Source organism: Triticum dicoccoides, chromosome 4A (genome assembly GCF_002162155.2).
Source record: "Triticum dicoccoides isolate Atlit2015 ecotype Zavitan chromosome 4A, WEW_v2.0, whole genome shotgun sequence".
Classification (NCBI taxonomy): Eukaryota; Viridiplantae; Streptophyta; class Magnoliopsida; order Poales; family Poaceae; genus Triticum; species Triticum dicoccoides.
Genome location: NC_041386.1, coordinates 76,539,260 through 76,558,219, shown reverse-complemented (window position 1 = coordinate 76,558,219; position 18,960 = coordinate 76,539,260). Strand labels below are relative to the sequence as shown.

General features: G+C 43.1%; 2 long non-coding RNA genes across 2 annotated transcripts; both read right to left on the bottom strand.

Moving 5' to 3' along the window:
• Nucleotides 1-9,577: 9,577 nt before the first annotated feature.
• LOC119288701 lies at nucleotides 9,578-10,430 on the bottom strand. The gene is made up of 3 exons (XR_005141257.1): nucleotides 10,376-10,430; nucleotides 10,221-10,295; nucleotides 9,578-9,920 (listed from the first exon to the last, which is right to left on the bottom strand). It is a non-coding gene; the product is annotated as an uncharacterized LOC119288701 (long non-coding RNA).
• Nucleotides 10,431-12,362: 1,932 nt separating this feature from the next.
• On the bottom strand, nucleotides 12,363-14,638 carry LOC119285075. The gene is made up of 2 exons (XR_005139348.1): nucleotides 12,804-14,638; nucleotides 12,363-12,715 (listed from the first exon to the last, which is right to left on the bottom strand). It is a non-coding gene; the product is annotated as an uncharacterized LOC119285075 (long non-coding RNA).
• Nucleotides 14,639-18,960: the final 4,322 nt, after the last annotated feature.

Genomic DNA, 18,960 nt, shown 5'->3' with positions numbered 1-18,960 from the left:
TATTGTAGTCCTTTCGATAAGTAAGAGTGTCGAACCCGACGAGGAGCAGAAAGAAATGATAAGCGGTTTTCAACAAGGTATTCTCTGCAAGCACTGAAATTATAGGTAATAAATAATTTTGTGATAAGATAATTTGTAACGAGCAACAAGTAACAAAAGTAAATAAAGTGCAGCAAGGTGGCCCAATCCTTTTTGTAGCAAAGGACAAGCCTGGACAAACTCTTATATGATGTAAAGCGCTCCCGAGGACACATGGGAATATCGTCAAGCTATTTTTCATCACGTTCATATGATTCGCGTTCGGTACTTTGATAATTTGGTATGTGGGGGGACCGGTGCTTGGGTACTGTCCTTACTTGGGCAAGCATCCCACTTATGATTAACCTCTATTGCAAGCATCCCCAACTACAACAAAAGTATTAAGCTAAACCTAACCATAGCATGAAACATATGGATCCAAATCAGCCCCTTACGAAGCAAGGCATAAACTAGGGTTTAAGCTTCCGTCACTCTAGCAACCCATCATCTACTTATTACTTCCCAATGCCTTCCTCTAGGACCAAATAATGGTGAAGTGTCATGTAGTCGACATTCACATAACACCACTAGAGGAGAGACAACATACATTTCATCAAAATATCGAACGAATACCAAATTCACATGACTACTAATAGCAAGACTTCTCCCATGTCCTCAGGAACAAACGTAACTACTCACACAGCATATTCATGTTCATAATCAGAGGGGTATTAATGTGCATATAGGATCTGAACATATGATCTTCCACCAAATAAACCAACTAGCATCAACTACAAGGAGTAATTAACACTACTAGCAACCCACAGGTACCAATCCCGGACTTGGAGACAAGAATTGGATACAAGAGATGAACTAGGGTTTTGAGAGGAGATGGTGCTGGTTAAGATGTTGATGAAGATTGCCCTCTCCCGATGAGAGGAGCGTTGGTGATGACGATGGCGATGATTTCCCCCTCTCGGAGGGAAGTGTCCCTGGCCGAACAGCTCCGCCAGAGCCCTAGATTGGTTCCGCCAAGGTTCCGCCTCGTGGCGGCGGAGTCTCACCCCGAAAGCTTACTTACATTTTTTCCTCAACGAAAGACTCCATATAGCAGAAGATGGGCACTGGAGGGCCATCAGGGGGGCCACGAGGCAGGGGGCGCGCCCAGGGGGTAGGGCGCGCTAATACGTCTCCAATGTATCTATAATTTTTGATTGCTCCATGCTATATTATCTACTGTTTTGGACTATATTGGGCTTTATTTTCCACTTTTATATTATTTTTGGGACTAACCTATTAACCGGAGGCCCAGCCCAGAATTGCTGTTTTTTTGCCTATTTCAGTGTTTCGGATAAACGGGATATCAAATGGAGTCCAAACAGAATAAAATCTTCAGGAACGTGATTTTCTCACCGAACGTGATCCAGGAGACTTGGACCCTTCTCCAAGGAACAAAAGAGGCGGTCACGAGGGTGGGGGCGCCCCCCTAGGGCGTGCCCCCTGCCTCGTGGGCCCCTCGTTGCTCCTCCGGCGTACTTCTTCCTCCTATATATACACACGTACCCCCAAACGATCAGAACAGGAGCCAAAAACCTAATTCCACCGCCGCAACTTTCTGTATCCACGAGATCCCATCTTAGGGCCTGTTCCGGAGCTCCGTCGGAAGAGGGTCGTCATCATGGAGGGCTTCTACATCATCATAGCCTCTCCGATGAAGTGTGAGTAGTTTACCTTAGACCTTCGGTTCCATAGTTAGTAGCTAGATGGCTTCTTCTCTCTCTTTGAATCTCAATACAAAGTTCTCCCCCTCTCTTGTGGAGATCTATTCGATGTAATCTTCTTTTTGCGGTGTGTTTGTTGAGACCGATGAATTGTGGGTTTATGATCAAGTCTATCTATGAATAATATTTGAATCTTCTTTGAATTCTTTTATGCATGATTGGTTATTTTTGCAAGTCTCTTCGAATTATCCGTTTGGTTTGGCCAACTAGATTGGTAGTTCTTGCCATGGGAGAAGTGCTTAGCTTTGGGTTCGATCTTGCGGTGTCCTTACCCAGTGACAGAAGGGGCAGCCAGGCACGTATTGTATCGTTGCCATCGAGGATAACAAGATGGGGTTTATTTCATATTGCATGAATTTATCTCTCTACATTATGTCATCTTGCTTAAGGCGTTACTCTGTTTTTAACTTAATACTCTAGATGCATGCTGGATAGCGGTCGATGAGTGGAGTAATAGTAGTAGATGCAGAATCGTTTTGATCTACTTGTCACAGACGTGATGCCTATATGCATGATCATACCTAGATATTCTCATAACTATGCTCAATTCTGTCAATTGCTCAACAGTAATTTGTTCACCCATCGTAGAATACTTATGCTCTTGAGAGAAGCCACTAGTGAAACCTATGGCCCCCGGGTCTATTCTCATCATATCAATCTCTATTACTTTAATCTTGCTTTGATTTTTTACTTTGCCTTTACTTTTTACTTTGCATCTTTATACCAAAAATACCAAAAATATTATATCTATCAGATCTCACTCTCGTAAGTGACCGTGAAGGGCTTGACAACCCCTAATCGCGTTGGTTGCGAGTAGCTATCGCTTTGTGCAGGTACGAGGGACTTGAGCGTGGGCTCCTACTGGATTGATACCTTGGTTCTCAAAAACTGAGGGAAATACTTACGCTACTCTGCTGCATCATCCCTTCCTCTTCGGGGAAAACCAACGCAAGCTCAAGACGTAGCAAGAAGGATTTCTGGCGCCGTTGCCGGGGAGTCTACGCAAAAAGTCAACATACCAAGTACCCATCACAATCCCTATCTCTCGCATTACATTATTTTCCATTTGCCTCTCGTTTTCCTCTCCCCCCAATTCAGCCTTGCCGTTTTATTTGCCCTCTCTCTCTCTATCCTCCCTCTCTATTTGCCTCTTTTTGCCTATTTTCTTTTTGTTTGCTCGTGTGTTAGATTGCTTGTTTGTCGCAATGGCTCAAGATACTACTAAATTGTGTGACTTCACCAATACCAATAATAATGATTTCCTTAGCACTCTGATTGCTCCTCTTACCGATGCTGAATCTTGTGAAATTAATACTGCTTGTTGAATCTTGTTATGAAAGATCAATTCGCTGGCCTTCCTAGTGAAGATGCCGCTACTCATCTGAATAGCTTCGTTCATTTATGTGATATGCAAAAGAAAAAAGATGTCAATAATGATGTCGTTAAATTGAAGCTATTTCCTTTTTCGCTTAGAGATCGTGCTAAAGCTTGGTTTTCATCTTTGCCTAAGAATAGTATTGATTCATGGAACAAGTGCAAAGATGCTTTTATCTCTAAGTATTTTCCTCCCGCTAAGATCATCTCTCTTAGAAACGATATTATGAACTTTAAACAACTTGATCATGAACATGTTGCACAAGCTTGGGAGAGAATGAAATTAATGATACGTAATTTCCCTACTCATGGTTTGAATTTGTGGATGATTATACAATTTTTTTATGCCGGATTGAATTTTGCTTCTAGAAATCTTTTAGATTCGGCCGCGGGAGGCACTTTTATGGAAATCACTTTAGGAGATGCTACTAAACTCCTAGATAATATTATGGTTAATTATTCTCAATGACATACTGAAAGATCTTCTAATAAAAAATGCATACGATAGAAGAAATTAATGTGTTGAGTGGAAAGAAGGATGAACTTATGAAATTATTTGCTACTAAGAGTGTTTCTTCTGATCCTAATGATATGCCTTTGTCTACTTTGATTGAGAATAACAATGATTCTATGGATGTGAATTTTGTTGGTAGGAATAATTTTGGTAACAACGCTTATAGAGGGAATTTTAATCCTAGGCCATATCCTAGTAATACTTCTGATAATTATGGGAATTCCTACAATAACTCTTATGGAAATTATAATAAGATACCCTCTGATTTTGAATCTAATATTAAAGAATTTATTTCTTCGCAAAAGAATTTTAATGCTATGATTGAAGAAAAATTGCTTAAGATTGATGATTTGGCTAGGAACGTTGATAGAATTGCTCTTGATGTTGATTCTTTGAAACTTAGATCTATTCCACCTAAGCATGATATCAATGAGTCTCTAAAAGCCATGAGAATTTCAATTGATGAGTGTAAGGAAAGAACCGCTAGGATGCGTGCTTCCAAAGATGCCTTTATTAAAGCGTGTTCTTTCAATACCTATGAAAATCAAGATGAAGATCTAAAAGTTATTGATGTGTCTCCTATTAAATCTTTATTTTGCAATATGAATCTTGATGAAACTGAATATGATCTTCCTTTACCTAGAAGGCATTCTAAAAATTCGGAGTTTTTAGATCTTAATGATGAAATTGATGAAAGTGGGATTGAAAGAAATAAAAATCTAGATGTTGCTAAACCCACTATATTGGATTTCAAGGAATTTAATTATGAAAGTTGCTCTTTACTTGATTGTATTTCCTTGTTGCAATCCGTGCTAAATTCTTCACATGCTTATAGTCAAAATAAAGCCTTCACCGAACATATTGTTGATGCCTTGATGCAATCTTATGAAGAAAAACTTGAGTTGAAAGTTTCCATCCCTAGAAAACTCTATGATGAGTGGGAACCAACTATTAAAATTAAAATTAAAGATCATGAGTTTTATGCTTTGTGTGATTTGGGTGCTAGTGTCTCTACTATTCCCAAGACTTTGTGTGATTTACTAGATTTCCGTAACTTTGATGATTGCTCTCTAAACTTGCATCTTGCGGATTCCACTATTAAGAAACCTATGGGAAGGATTAATGATGTTCTTATTGTTGCAAATAGGAATTATGTGCCCGTAGATTTTATTGTTCTTGACATAGATTGCAATCCTTCTTGCCCTATTATTCTTGGTAGACCTTTCCTTAGAATGGTTGGTGCGATTATTGATATGAAGGAAGGGAATATTAGATTTCAATTTCCATTAAAAAAGGGCATGGAACACTTTATAAGAAAGAAAATAAAATTACCATATGAAACTATCATGACAGCCACTTATGGATTGCCTACCAAAGATGGCAATACCAAGATCTATCCTCGCTTTTATGCCTAGCTAGGGGCGTTAAACGATAGCGCTTGTTGGGAGGCAACCCAATTTTATTTTTGTTCCTTGCCTTTTGCTCCTGTTTAGTAATAAATAAATTATTTAGCCTCTGTTTTGGTTGTGTTTTTTGTGTTTAATTAGTGTTTGTGCCAAGTAGAACCGTTGGGAAGACTTGGGGAAAGTCTTGTTGAACTTGCTGTAAAAAACAGAAACTTTAGCGCTCACGAGAACTGCTGTCATTTTTATTTGAAGAGTGCTATTTAGTTAATTCTTTTTTCAGATGATTAATAGATAAATTCCTCACGTCCATAAATTTATTTTAGAATTTTTGGGGTTGCAGATCTTGCGCTAGCTACAGATTACTACAGACTGTTCTGTTTTTGCAGATTCCGTTTTTCGTGTGTTGTTTGCTTATTTTGATGAATCCATGGCTAGTAAAATAGTTTATAATCCATAGAGAAGTTGGAATACAGTAGGTTTAACACCAATATAAATAAAGAATGAGTTCATTACAGTACCTTGAAGTGGTCTTTTGTTTTCTTTCGCTAACGGAGCTCACGAGTTTTCTATTTTGAGTTTTGTGTTGTGAAATTTTCAAGTTTTGGGTGAATTCTTTTGATGGATAATGGAACAAGGAGTGGCAAGAGCCTAAGCTTGGGGATGCCCATGGCACCCCCAAGATAATCCAAGGACACCAACAAGTCAAAGCTTGGGGATGCCCCGGAAGGCATCCCCTCTTTCGTCCACTTCCATCGGTAATTTACTTGGAACTATATTTTTATTCACCAACATGATATGTGTTTTGCTTGGAGCGTCTTGTATTATTTGTGTCTTTGTGTCTTAGTATGCCACAATCATCCTTGCTGTACACACCTTTTGAGAGAGCCATACATGAATTAAAATTTGATAGAATACTCTATGTGCTTCACTTATATCTTTTGAGCTAAGTAGTTTTGCTCTATGTGCTTCACTTATATCTTTTGAGCATTATAATTTTGCTCTGTGTGCTTCACTTAGATCTTTTAGAGCACGGTGGTGGATTCGTTTTAAAGAAACTATTGATCTCACATGCTTCACTTAAATTATTTTGAGAGTCTCTTAATAGCATGGTAATTTGCTTAATAATAATATGCTTGGTATTCAAGATTTGTGAAACTTTCTTTTGAGTGTGTTGAATACTAAGAAAAGATTGAAACATGATAATTGCTTTGAGATATGGAGGTGATAATATTAAAGTCATGCTAGTTGAGTAGTTGTGAATTTAAAGAATACTTGTGTTAAGGTTTGTGATTCCCGTAGCATGCATGTATGATGAACCGTTATGTGATGAAGTTGGAGCATGATTTATTTATTGATTGTCTTCCTTATGAGTGGCAGTCGGGGACGAGCGATGGTCTTTTCCTACCAATCTATCCCCCTAGGAGCATGCGCGTAATACTTTGCTTTGATAACTTCTAGATTTTCGCAATAAGTATATGAGTTCTTTATGACTAATGTTGAGTCAATGGATTATACGCACTCTCACCCTTCCACCTTTGCTAGCCTCTCTAATACCGCGCACCTTTCACCGGTATCATACACCTACCATATACCTTCCTCAAAACAGCCACCATACCTGTGACGCCCCCGATTCAATCGTACACTAATCATACACGCAAACGTGTACGATCAAGATCAGGGACTCATGGGAAGATATCACAACACAACTCTACAAATAAAATAAGTCATACAAGCATCATATTACAAGCCAGGGGCCTCGAGGGATCGAATACAAGAGCTCGATCATAGACGAGTCAGCGGAAGCAACAATATCTGAGTACAGACATAAGTTAAACAAGTTCGCCTTAAGAAGGCTAGCACAAACTGGGATACAGATCGAAAGAGGCGCAAGCCTCCTACCTGGGATCCTCCTAAACTACTCCTGGTCATCGTCAGCGGGCTGCACGTAGTAGTAGGCACCTCCCGAGTAGTAGTAGTCGTCGACGATGGCGCCTGGCTCCTGGGCTCCAACGTCTGGTCGCAGCAATCAGGTACAAAAAGGGGGGAAAGAGGGAGCAAAGCAACCGTGAGTACTCATCCAAAGTACTCACAAGCAAGGAGCTTCACTACATATGTATGCATTGGTATCAAATGGAATAAGGATATCATATGTGGACTGAACTGCAGAATGCCGAAATAAGAGGGGGATAGCTAGTCCTATCGAAGACTACGCTTCTGGTAACCTCCATCTTGCAGCAGGAGAAGAGAGTAGATGGTAAGTTCACCAAGTATCATCGCATAGCATAATCCTACCCGGCGATCCTCCCCTCGTCGCCCTGTGAGAGAGCGATCACCGGTTGTATCTGGCACTTGGAAGGCTGTGTTTTATTAAGTATCCGGTTCTAGTTGTCATAAGGTCAAGGTACAACTCCGGGTCATCCTTTTACCGAGGGACACGGCTATTCGAATAGATCAACTTCCCTGCAGGGGTGCACCACATTTCCCAACACGCTCGATCCCATTTGGCCAGGCACACTTCCCTAGGTCATGCCCGGCCTCGGAAGATCAACACGTCGCAGCCCTACCTAGGCACAACAGAGAGGTCAGCATGCCGGTCTAAATCCTATGGCGCAGGGGTCTGGGCCCATCGCCCATTGCACACCTGCACGTTGCGTACGCGGCCGGTGAGCAGACCTAGCCTCCCTTATACAAGAGTAGGCGTTCCAGTCCAACCCGGCGCGCGCCGCTCAGTCGCTGATGTCACGAAGGCTTCGGCTGATACCACGACGTCGAGTGCCCATAACTATCCCCCCGCGTAGATGGTTAGTGCGTATAGGCCAGTAGCCAGACTCAGATCAAATACTAAGATCTCGTTAAATGTGTTAAGTATCCGCGAACGCCGACCAGGGCCAGGCCCACCTCTCTCCTAGGTGGTCTCAACCTACCCTGTCGCTCCGCCTCAAAGTAACAGTCGGGGGCCGTCGGGAACTCAGGCCCACCACTACCTGGATGGAGCCACCTGCCCCTTCAGCCCCCATCTCCGAACAGTATCACCGGTAATGTAACAGTGTAAAGTATATAGTATATGCCCGTGATCACCTCCCAAAGTGATCACGTCCCAGTAGTATAGCATGGCAGACGGACAAGAGTGTAGGGCCACTAATGGAACACTAGCATCCTATACTAAGCAATAGGATAGCAGGTAAAGGACACAACAGTAGTAGCAAGGACAGGCTATGCAGCAGTATAGGATTAACTGGAAGCAGTAACATGCTACACTAATCTAATGCAAGAAGTAGAGAGAAGAGTAGGCGATATCTGGTGATCAAGGGGAGGGCTTGCCTGGTTGCTCTGGCAAGAAAGTGGGGTCGTCAACAGCGTAGTCGATCGGGGCACCAGCAGCGGCGTCAGTCTCGTAGTCTACGAGAGAGAAAAGGGGGAAGAAACAATGAATATAATGCAAACAGATGCATAATGATGCATGACATGTCAAGTAGCGGTGCTAGGGGTGCCCTAACGCGGTATGAGGTGATACCGGTGAAGGGGAAACATCCGGGAAAATATTCCCGGTGTTTTGCGTTTTCAGACAGATGAATCGAAGGGAGAAAGTTGCGTATTCGCTATGCTAGGGATGTGTGGCGGACGAACGGGCTGCGTATTCGGATTCGTCTCGTCGTTCTGAGCAACTTTCATGTACAAAGTTTTTTTCATCCGAACTACGAATTATTTTTTACGATTTTTCAAAGATTTAAACAATATTCTGGAAATCCCTGAAATTTTGCTAAGTCTGAGAATTCGACAGTTTTTTTAAACATCACTTGGCTGTTTTCAAAAGACTACAACTATTGTTCTGTACATCCTATGAGTTAGTACCTTATATCAATTTTGAGTACTTCTCTGTGATCTACATGTTAGTACCAATTACATCCATATTAGAGTTCATTTGCTTGACTATCAAGAGCACTAAAGTAGCTATGAAAATAAAACTGTTTTTTGGTTTTTCTGTTAACAGGACATCAAACTTTGTGATTTTCGTAGGAATTAATCCATGCATCAAAAGTATTTGGTCCAGTGGGATAAAATGGAGTTTGTCATGTATGCATTCTACTCATATTATTTTCACTCATGTTAACAACTATTTAACCGCAGTTTATGGGCTGTCTAGGGGGTTACTCATTGTAGAAACTAGATGATGCCCCGCGCGTTGCTGCGAGAATTTGGTAGCATGTATTGTTAAGAAAATAAGTGTAAAACTATACGGTTGAATAATAGTGATGTTAGATGTTTTATATAAAATAATAATTGCTAATTTACATAATCATATCACTTGATATCATGTTCACAAAGTATAAACACATTGTGGAACAGATAGCTTGTATTACCCGAAGGATGTACAAAATAAAATAGATCAAGGCAAGACAATGAATAAGTGCTGGTATAGATCCTGACGATTAGGATTTAGTCGCCCCCTTGGTGATAAGTGACATAACCTTATTGCAGCTCGCTAGCGTTAGCTATTCTGAACTGTACATGGCATTTGAAATGTTCACTCCAGAACCTTAGCGTATAACGTAAATTATTTTTTCCAAGGCCCTGGTACTTATTCATTAGACTACGTGTGTGTATACAAAGCATGACTGCATGAGATGGCCGAAGTTAATCTACATTTGAGTGTGTACTGTTCAGTGTCACCTTGTCCTGTTCAAAACGTGGAATTGTGGCATTAACATAGTACTAAATCAGTTACTACTCTTGTAATTGCAACATGGTGGCAAATCAAGACATGTTTTGCATCTGTTGCACATATTAGGCAGCTCAAACATGGCATTGATCTCCCCTCATGGATCCCTACAAAAAGGTGCAGAAAATTATAGTAAGATAACCAAGTCCATACGTGCGTATGCTAATTTTGCCTAATGGAAAAAAGAAATTGTAAAGAAATATCAGTAGATATGGTATTCAAATGTGGATGCCAACTACTCTGCCACGAGTGATAGAGGAAACACTTTGACACATTAACACTGGAATATTGGAAGAAGAAATTCAGCCTACAGTCCAACGTGGATACCATAAAACTTGAAAGAAAATAACGCTAAATCTCTAGTAAAATCACTATATAGATTCATGAAAGGAAATAAATTAACTGACCTGCCATTATCTCCTTCAGAGCCTCTCCCGAGTGAAATGTAAGCCTTCACATCATACTGAATCATACTCGATGGCCTAATGTGTAAAGGAATTAGTGAGTCATGGTGATTTACCATAGCAATATCAAGTGTGCAGCATAAAAATGAGTACTGTACGGGATCCATCGTCCTATTAATCCTAGAAATTATTCTTGCCATCGTTGTTGCTTCCTCTCCACATCCTCTGAAACAATCAATGAAGAGATCACACACCCAAATCATGTTAATAAGATAATCGGATGTGCAGGTCATTGTTATATTGACACAAGCAACGAAGCAAGCACAATTACCAGAATTTCCAAATCAATAGCCGCACGACGGAATTTTTGAACGCACAACCTCTTCACAATAACTGACATGATCTCTCACCTTATCAAATGCCAGTTGCTCGCCATTACACAACTCTCAAATTTCAGATCAAATCTTGCAATGACAGAAAACAAAACATTAGGGCAAACAATAGGAATAAAAGAAGAAATTCGTTTTGCGAATGAAATAGATAATACTTTCTCTATCCTGCTGAAGAAATTGTAGCGAGAATGAGTTCACAGGGGAATCATGCCTATTGATTAGAAAAGCATAAACTCCGGGATAGGAAAATGGGAGCCGATGAACATAGAGAGCGTCTAGATAGTAGGATGCAAGCAGCATGTGCGTGGTTGACCACGTCTTTTAAAAGAGATGAAGGTGCGGCCACTCAGATTTGCAAGGTAATGAGGGGTGATTAATATTACCGCCGTTTCATGGCGATGAATCGAAAGAGTGCCGGTTGTAGTGGCAGCGAGCGGAATAGAGAGCGGCCGCGATTAAGGGGAAGATGATGAAGCGTGAGAGACCTAATGCATTACATGGGCTAGCATAATGACCAATTAAGTTGCAGCGTGCGTTAGCATGAACGACCAAGCGAGTTGTAGCCTGCGTTAGTTCATTGTGGCCTAGCATATATAATGACCAATTCTTTGTTCTATTAATCCTGGCTGCGTACCAACTATTGGGCGAGCCCAGTTGAAAAATTGTATGGCTTAAATCCAATGGAAAGAAATGCATGGAATACAATGTGCGTTCTTCTGTTTTCCTGCTACGCGCGTACGTGGTGGCTGGCGAGTGAACCATGCAGCCGCGGGTGGTGGAATGTGAACGAAGAGCCCGTAGAGAAGCAAGCAAGGATGCATGCAGAAGAGGCGCTATGAAAGGAAACGGTTCGATGGAAAAAAGTGAGGCCAACACGCATGAGGTATGAGAGAATTGCTGACATGGCAACATGCTGATGTGGATAGCTTGCATGTTAAGATAAATACTATAGTGAGGGTGAATTTCTTAAGTATACTAGATGACACCCCGCGCGTTGCTGCGGGAATTCATAGTAGTAATGTACAGGATCAATGTTTATGCAGTGAATAATAATAGTTAGAATCATAATGTGGTAGTTCAACCGTAACATGTGAATATTTTAACTACATAAAGTTTATTATGTTTCTATGAATAACTCATGGTTCAATTGTAAAAATAGTAACATGTAGGAGAACTATGCATTGTATTTGTGGATTGTGCCTCTTCTGCAAAATGTCTAGAGATGCATCATTCTATTTATTATGCAATCTATTACAACCGGGTGAGCATATGGTTGGGGTTCTTTCATAGTATTCTCAACTTTGCAATTTCACTTAGCGAACAACTTTTAGTAGAGGTATCACGTGCTTATGACTTCATTGTTAATTCTTTGATCAGGTGCAAAAACTTGCTTGGAAGTCAAAGAGTGTACATCATATGAGAATCCTGGACAAAGAGACTACTTGCAGTCATATATGTAAAGCATATTTCAGATCTGAAATGTAGTAAGTAGCAATAGCTAACTTAATATTCTAGGAACAGAAGGGAGTAAAATCGTCGCGTTCTGAAATTATGTCAGAGAGTTGAGACATTTCTTCAGTACTTGATAGGAACTCAAGCAGACCTTAATAAATGGCGTTCAGATAAATTTGTATACAACATAATAGGCCATTGCTAACTTATCAAAACTCAAAGCATGGAGGTCGGTAGTATAAGCATCAATCGTCGATGGCCTTGCCTGATTTGCATAATTACGTGGGGTACACATATGAAATAATTGGAGTAAAGAAAACTCACATATAAAAAAGACATCTGCCCTGCACCCAGATTGATGCGAGTGATTTCAAGTAAGGCCAGTAAGTAGTGTACATGCTTACATCAACTGTGATTCAGTAAAGTAGTGTGGGCACTTGAGAGTGTCAGTCCATAGAGGTGTCTTCTTGAGGGTGAGCCTGCCTCTTCACACGCAACAGCAGCAGCCACTGAGGGCTGGGGCGTACTGTGTCAACGCCAATTGAGGCAAAAACAACACCATATCCTCCACCTTCATCCACATTAGCTTGAACGCTGAACTGCAAGTTTGCGGATTAAAATTTGGGAAAGTTCCCAGACAGGTCGTTCTCTTCCCTGCCGAAAATTTTGTGAGTATTCACAGGCAAGTCGTTCTCTTCCCTACCAAAAAGAGGTCCAGCTTGGGAATCTTGGAGGAACTAACCTTCCCAGGTGCGCCGGAACGGAGACAGTAGAGGGGAGGACGAAATTCAAGTCAACGCCATAGGCGACGACGACCGAGCCGGAGGAGCCCATCGGCAATGGGACCGCAGGCCAAGAGAATCCAGGGGAGCCCCCGGAGGCGAGGCCGACAGGCAGTCGTGCTCGTGCCGAAGCCTGACAGTCGTCGGAGGTGAGGCGGATCAGTGGTCGTGCTGGAGCTAGGAGTCAGAGCGAGGCGGACTTGCGTTCCTGCCCGAGCAGAAGAGTCACCGGATGCAGGTAGTAGGATATTCAAAGCGAGGGGAGCGCCCTCCTGCAGAGATCTCCGCCACAACCTCATGAAAAGGATTGGTTTTCATTTTTCTGAATGGAGAGAGGGCTCGATGGGATACTTGGGAGAGACGGTCGAGATCACGTCAGTTATATGGAGCACAGGGCCCAGGTGAGAGACGAAGGGGCCTATGGATAGTGGATGGACGATGGAATGTGGAAAGGCCCTATGTTCGTCTTTGACTTACAGTTCGTGCCATGCAGCATGGTTGAAATTACTAATGGAAGGTTACAGAGAGGAGGAAAACATTTGTACATGTAGGACCTATTGGATGACGTGGATAGGCTGCATGTTTAGATAAATAGGTTAGTGAGGATGAATCTCTTAGGTATATAGGATAGGATACAAAAGCTAGCTAGTAGCTACAGTAACTACAGTAAGCAGCGGCAGTGGTTGTACTTAGGGATCTATTTAGACTGTTAATTACATGGGACCCGTATGTCATCAACTGGGTTATCCCAGTCAGCAGTTTGACTGGTCAATGGGACCAGTGGGCCCTAGGCGTCTTCACACATATTTTAGCATTTCTTTTTAAGTGGATATTTAGAGGAGAGGTGTCCACCTGCCATAGGTTAGTAGCTAATCTAACTAGTAATTAAAACAAGGCCGGCTTGCTGGGCACTGGACATAGCCCATCCGGCTTCACCGTGGCAGTGCACGCATGAACAGGCACACGGCGGCTACGGCCAGCCACAACCATGAGCCCGCACGGGAGCGACCATGGGCACGAGCAGGCTGGCACGCGCGGGTGTGCAGTTGAGCGCATGGGGTGCAGTCGCGGCCTACGGCGAGCAGCAGGCAACAGCAGCAAGAGCGACCGCGGCCGCGGCAAGCAGTGCGGCATCAACAGCGCCAGCGGCAAGAAGCGGCAGTGGCAGCGGCATCAGCCAACGGCGGCGGCACAGTAGAGCAGTAGGAGGCAGCGGCATAGGAGAAGCACCAACAGCAGCTACGCGGTAGCAGTACGCGCACACACACAAGAGCTCGAGCTCCCGTCCATGGCCGCCGAAATGAGGGGAGGCTAAACGGCGACGGATCGAGGGGGCGAGCAGGGGAAGCGGGCAGAGGAGCTCACAGTGAACTCAGAGACGTGGTCGGGGTGGTCGGGGACGAACCGGAGTAGCGGCAAACGACGGCGGACGGCGAAGATGTACGCGGAGATGACGGTGTCGATGGCGAATGTACGAGACGTCCCAGCTCCACTTGTTGCTCGGGGAAGACGAAGTCGAGGGTGGCGGTCCTCCTGGACGGATCCACGGGCGCCAGAGAGCACGTTGTCCGCGGCAACGGCGACGAGGTGTACAGTCACCACGCGAGGTTCCGGGCTCGATTCCGAGCCAAGGAGGAGGCGATTCGATTGGGAAAGTGAGGGGATCGGTCGAGAGCTAGCTAGGGTTTCCAGGGGACGCTCTTATAGGCCGAGGGGAGTCGACGTGGTGGCCATCCGGCCATGGCGCCGTGGGATGGCCGCCACGCCATGGCCTCTGCCTCCCTGACCTAGGGGAAAGTCCAGGGTGGGCTGGGCTACATGCTCTGTACTCTGTAGCCACTTATGGCCCAGTAGCATAGTAGGCCCGTATATTTTTTCCATAAACTAAATAGCTACTGTTTTGCATTTATTTGAGTGAGCAAACGATTTTTGTTAAAGATGAAACCTGGCACACAAATAGTAGGCAGTGTTTTGAGCTAGCCCATCAAGATGCAATTTATTTTGAAATGTATAAATATTTGAGTAATTTGAAGCGGCTCAATTTTAATTATGTTGGCTCTGTTTTAAATAGGTTAGGGGCATTTTAACAACTCAAATAGTGTTGGTTTCTACATGAAAATTATATAGTGATTATTTGTCACCATACAAACATTTTTTTGTTAGTTTGAAGAAATAAAATATGACTTGCATTCTGAATTTGAATTTGAGTTTGATTTTTATTAAGTGGCCAATTGCATAGTAATCATGATGACATGGCCACCATTAGGGGGATTACTGTAGCAGGATTCTCGGGGTGTTACAAATCTCCTCTACTACAAGAAATCTCATCCTGAGATTTTAAGAGGTGGAGTAAGGGGGAAAGTTCTGGTTACGAAATTCTAACGGGTCTTCTCATTCCTGGTTGCTCTTCTCGAAGAAGTTGATCATCGTTGATGTCTTCATTTCTTTGTTTCGGTTTTGTCATAATGAAGTCGTCATCCTTTCTTTGGGAACTCCATCATACTTACGAATAGGAGGCAAGTCGGCAACAATAGAATGCTATAAGGGTACTCATCTAGGGGTTAACCCAAGAATGAACATATAAGTATCTCTCGAGTTGGAATTCAGGGAATACATGGAGAGAAATAAAAGTAGGCATGAAAATTTTCAAGCGGGTAGGAAAACGTTTGATGCCTGAAACGGAGTGTGAGAGGGGTTTCGAGCAACGGGTATAAGTATTGTGTCTGGCACCAGGATATATCCCTAGGGAGGTGGCTCGTGAATCTCATATGAATCCAAGCGTGAGGAATAACCTTAGAAACAGGGGTGTACAGAAGAGTCTGGTTTCGATCCTGTGAAACTGTGGGTTATGGGCTCACCATGTGGGTTGAGAGTAGGAAGGGCGCTGACCTCTTGCACGGTCATGATAGCAAGGCATGTCAGAGAATTGCCTGTCAGTTATGTCGGCAACAACATCGGTACCAAGGGCGAGGGACGAAGATAACCATTCTCCTGCTCATTGAAACGAGGTGGACCAATAGGCAAATTTCTCGTCCATCGGTGGTTACCAGAATGTCATCAACAATAGTAACAGGGTCTTACTGACAAACTTGTACACCGAGAGGTTTACATAAGCAGGGAATTAATACTGTTTAGACCATAATGATCACCAGAAAGGTTAAACCAAATAATGGAAAGGAAAATATGATTATCAGATATTTCGGGGGTATATCCTTCCCAATGATAATCAGAGCATGATATTCATGACAGGATATAATGTAGAAAACCCTTTAGGTAAGGGGAGAAAAATTTCATGACATTACCCATACAACGGTGTTCGGATAATTGAGCAAGAAACATTTAGCATTGGGATTCAAATGTTCTTGTTGAAAACCGGAGTACCACAAACATGCTTCGAGACAGTATTGACATCGTCTTCAAGCAAAGGTCGGGCTTTGGATACAAGGATCTATCGAAAACAACTTATAGAATAAGTCTTACAGTTTCCTCACGGAAGAATGGATAACCTTGTTGAAAAGGAATCTGTAACAATAGGGTCTCCGACCAGGGGTGCTAGGCACGACAGCACCTTATCGGGTCACATAGAGACCATTGTTATAACTCTTGGAAATATGTTCCAACCATCATATCTGACCGAGATTCAGATCTGATTGGTGTCAGGATAACTCAGACTCGGGATGCCTAAGAAGAAAGGTGCAACACACATTGTCGAGATGACATTGTAAGATTCTCGGGAATTGAACTATGGAAGCGAGTTCCGAGACAAGAGCTCATCATTAATTCAAGGAGAGGTGAGGAGGTGGCTGATTGACTCAGCGACAATTCATTGAGATTTCCAAAGGATGGATTTCCACAATTATGTGAACAAGGAGATAACATTTGTCAGATCAAATGATATAATGAGGTAAGCTCAGGAAATCATACTCGCTTAAACATCGGTTGACAGGTGTGCCCAAAATATGGGCATAAGTAGCCTGATCAATTGTTAGAATGGTGATCCAATAACCGATAGGCTAAGAATGAACTGTCGATCATTAACTTCAAAGCAAAAGGGTTGCTAGAAGGGCAGAATCCAAACAGCACCGTTCACCTGTTGGTATCCCGGTTAGAACCAACATGGGGACCAAGAAAAGAATGGTGATGGTGAGAAGTATTACTATACCAAGAATTCTTAAGAGGTGGAGCAATCCTCACAACATTCTTGATAGATAAGACAATAATACTACAAGGTAGATGTAACACCCCGGATGTAATTTACCTTATATGTACTCCAACTCTTGCCGTTTCCGGTGCTAAGTTATTTTATTTCCTCGGGTTCGGGTTTTTGTCACTGTGTGTTGTTGCCGTTGTCATGCATCTCATATCATGTCATCATGTGTATTGCATTTGCATACGTGTTCGTCTCATGCATCCGAGCATTTTCCCCATTGTTCGTTTTGCATTCCAGCGCTCCTATCTCCTCCGGTGGTCCTTTCTACCTCTTTTCGTGTGTGGGGGTTAAACATTTCTGGATTGGACCGAGACTTGCCATGCGGCCTTGGTTTCAAAAGACTACAACTATTGTTCTGTACATCCTATGAGTTAGTACCTTATATCAATTTTGAGTACTTTTCTGTGATCTACATGTTAGTACCAATTACATCCATATTAGAGTTCATTTGCTTGACTATCAAGAGCACTAAAGTAGCTATGAAAATAAAATTGTTTTTCGATTTTTCTGTTAACAGGACATCGAACTTTGTGATTTTCGTAGGAATTAATCCATGCATCAAAAGTATTTGGTCCAGTGGGATAAAATGGAGTTTGTCATGTATGCATTCTACTCATATTATTTTCACTCATGTTAACAACTATTTAACCGCAGTTTATGGGCTGTCTAGGGGGTTACTCATTGTAGAAATACAAAAGCTAGCTAGTAGCTACTATAACTACAAGTACAGTAAGCAGCGGCAGTGGTTGTACTTAGGGAACTATTTAGACTGTTAATTACATGGGACCCGTATGTCATCAACTAGGTTATCCCAGTCAGCAGTTTGACTGGTCAATGGGACCAGTGGGCCCTAGGCGTCATTCACACATATTTTAGCATTTCTTTTTAAGTGGATATTTAGAGGAGAGGTGTCCACCTGCCATAGGTTAGTAGCTAATCTAACTAGTAATTAAAACAAGGCCGGCTTGCTGGGCACTGGACATAGCCCATCCGGCTTCACCATGGCAGTGCACGCATGAACAAGCACACGGCGGCTACTGTTAGGGAACGTAGTAATTTCAAAAAAAATTCCTACGCACACGCAAGATCATGGTGATGCATAGCAACGAGAGGGGAGAGTGTGATCTACGTACCCTTGTAGACCGACAGCGGAAGCATTAGCACAACGCGGTTGATGTAGTCATACGTCTTCACGGCCCGACCGATCAAGCACCGAAACTAAGGCACCTCCGAGTTTTAGCACACGTTCAGCTCGATGACGATCCCCGGACTCCGATCCAGCAAAGTGTCGGGGAAGAGTTCCGTCAACACGACGGCGTGGTGACGATCTTGATGTACTACCGTCGCAGGGCTTCGCCTAAGCACCGCTACAATATTATCGAGGATTATGGTGGAAGGGGGCACCGCACACGGCTAAGATTATGATCACGTGGATCAACTTGTGTGTCTATGGGGTGCCCCTGCCCCCGTATATAAAAGAGTGGAGGAGGGGAGGTCCGACCCTCTCTATGGCGCGCCCTAGGGGAGTCCTACTCCCACCGGGAGTAGGATTCCCCCTTTCCTAGTCCAACTAGGAGTCCTTCCATGTAGTAGGAGTAGGAGACAAGGAAGGGGAAGAGGGAAGAGAAGGAAGGAGGGGGCGCAGCCCCTCCCCCTAGTCCAATTCGGACTAGGCCTGGGGGGGGGGGGGCGCGCGGCCTGCCTCTCCCTCTCCCCTAAAGCCCAATAAGGCCCATATACTTCTTCTCCCGTATTCCCGTAACTCCCCGGTACTCCGAAAAATACCCGAACCATTCGGAACCTTTTCGATGTCCGAATATAGTCGTCCAATATATCGATCTTTACGTCTCGACCATTTCGAGACTCCTCGTCATGTCCCCGAACTCATTCGGGACTCCGAACTCCTT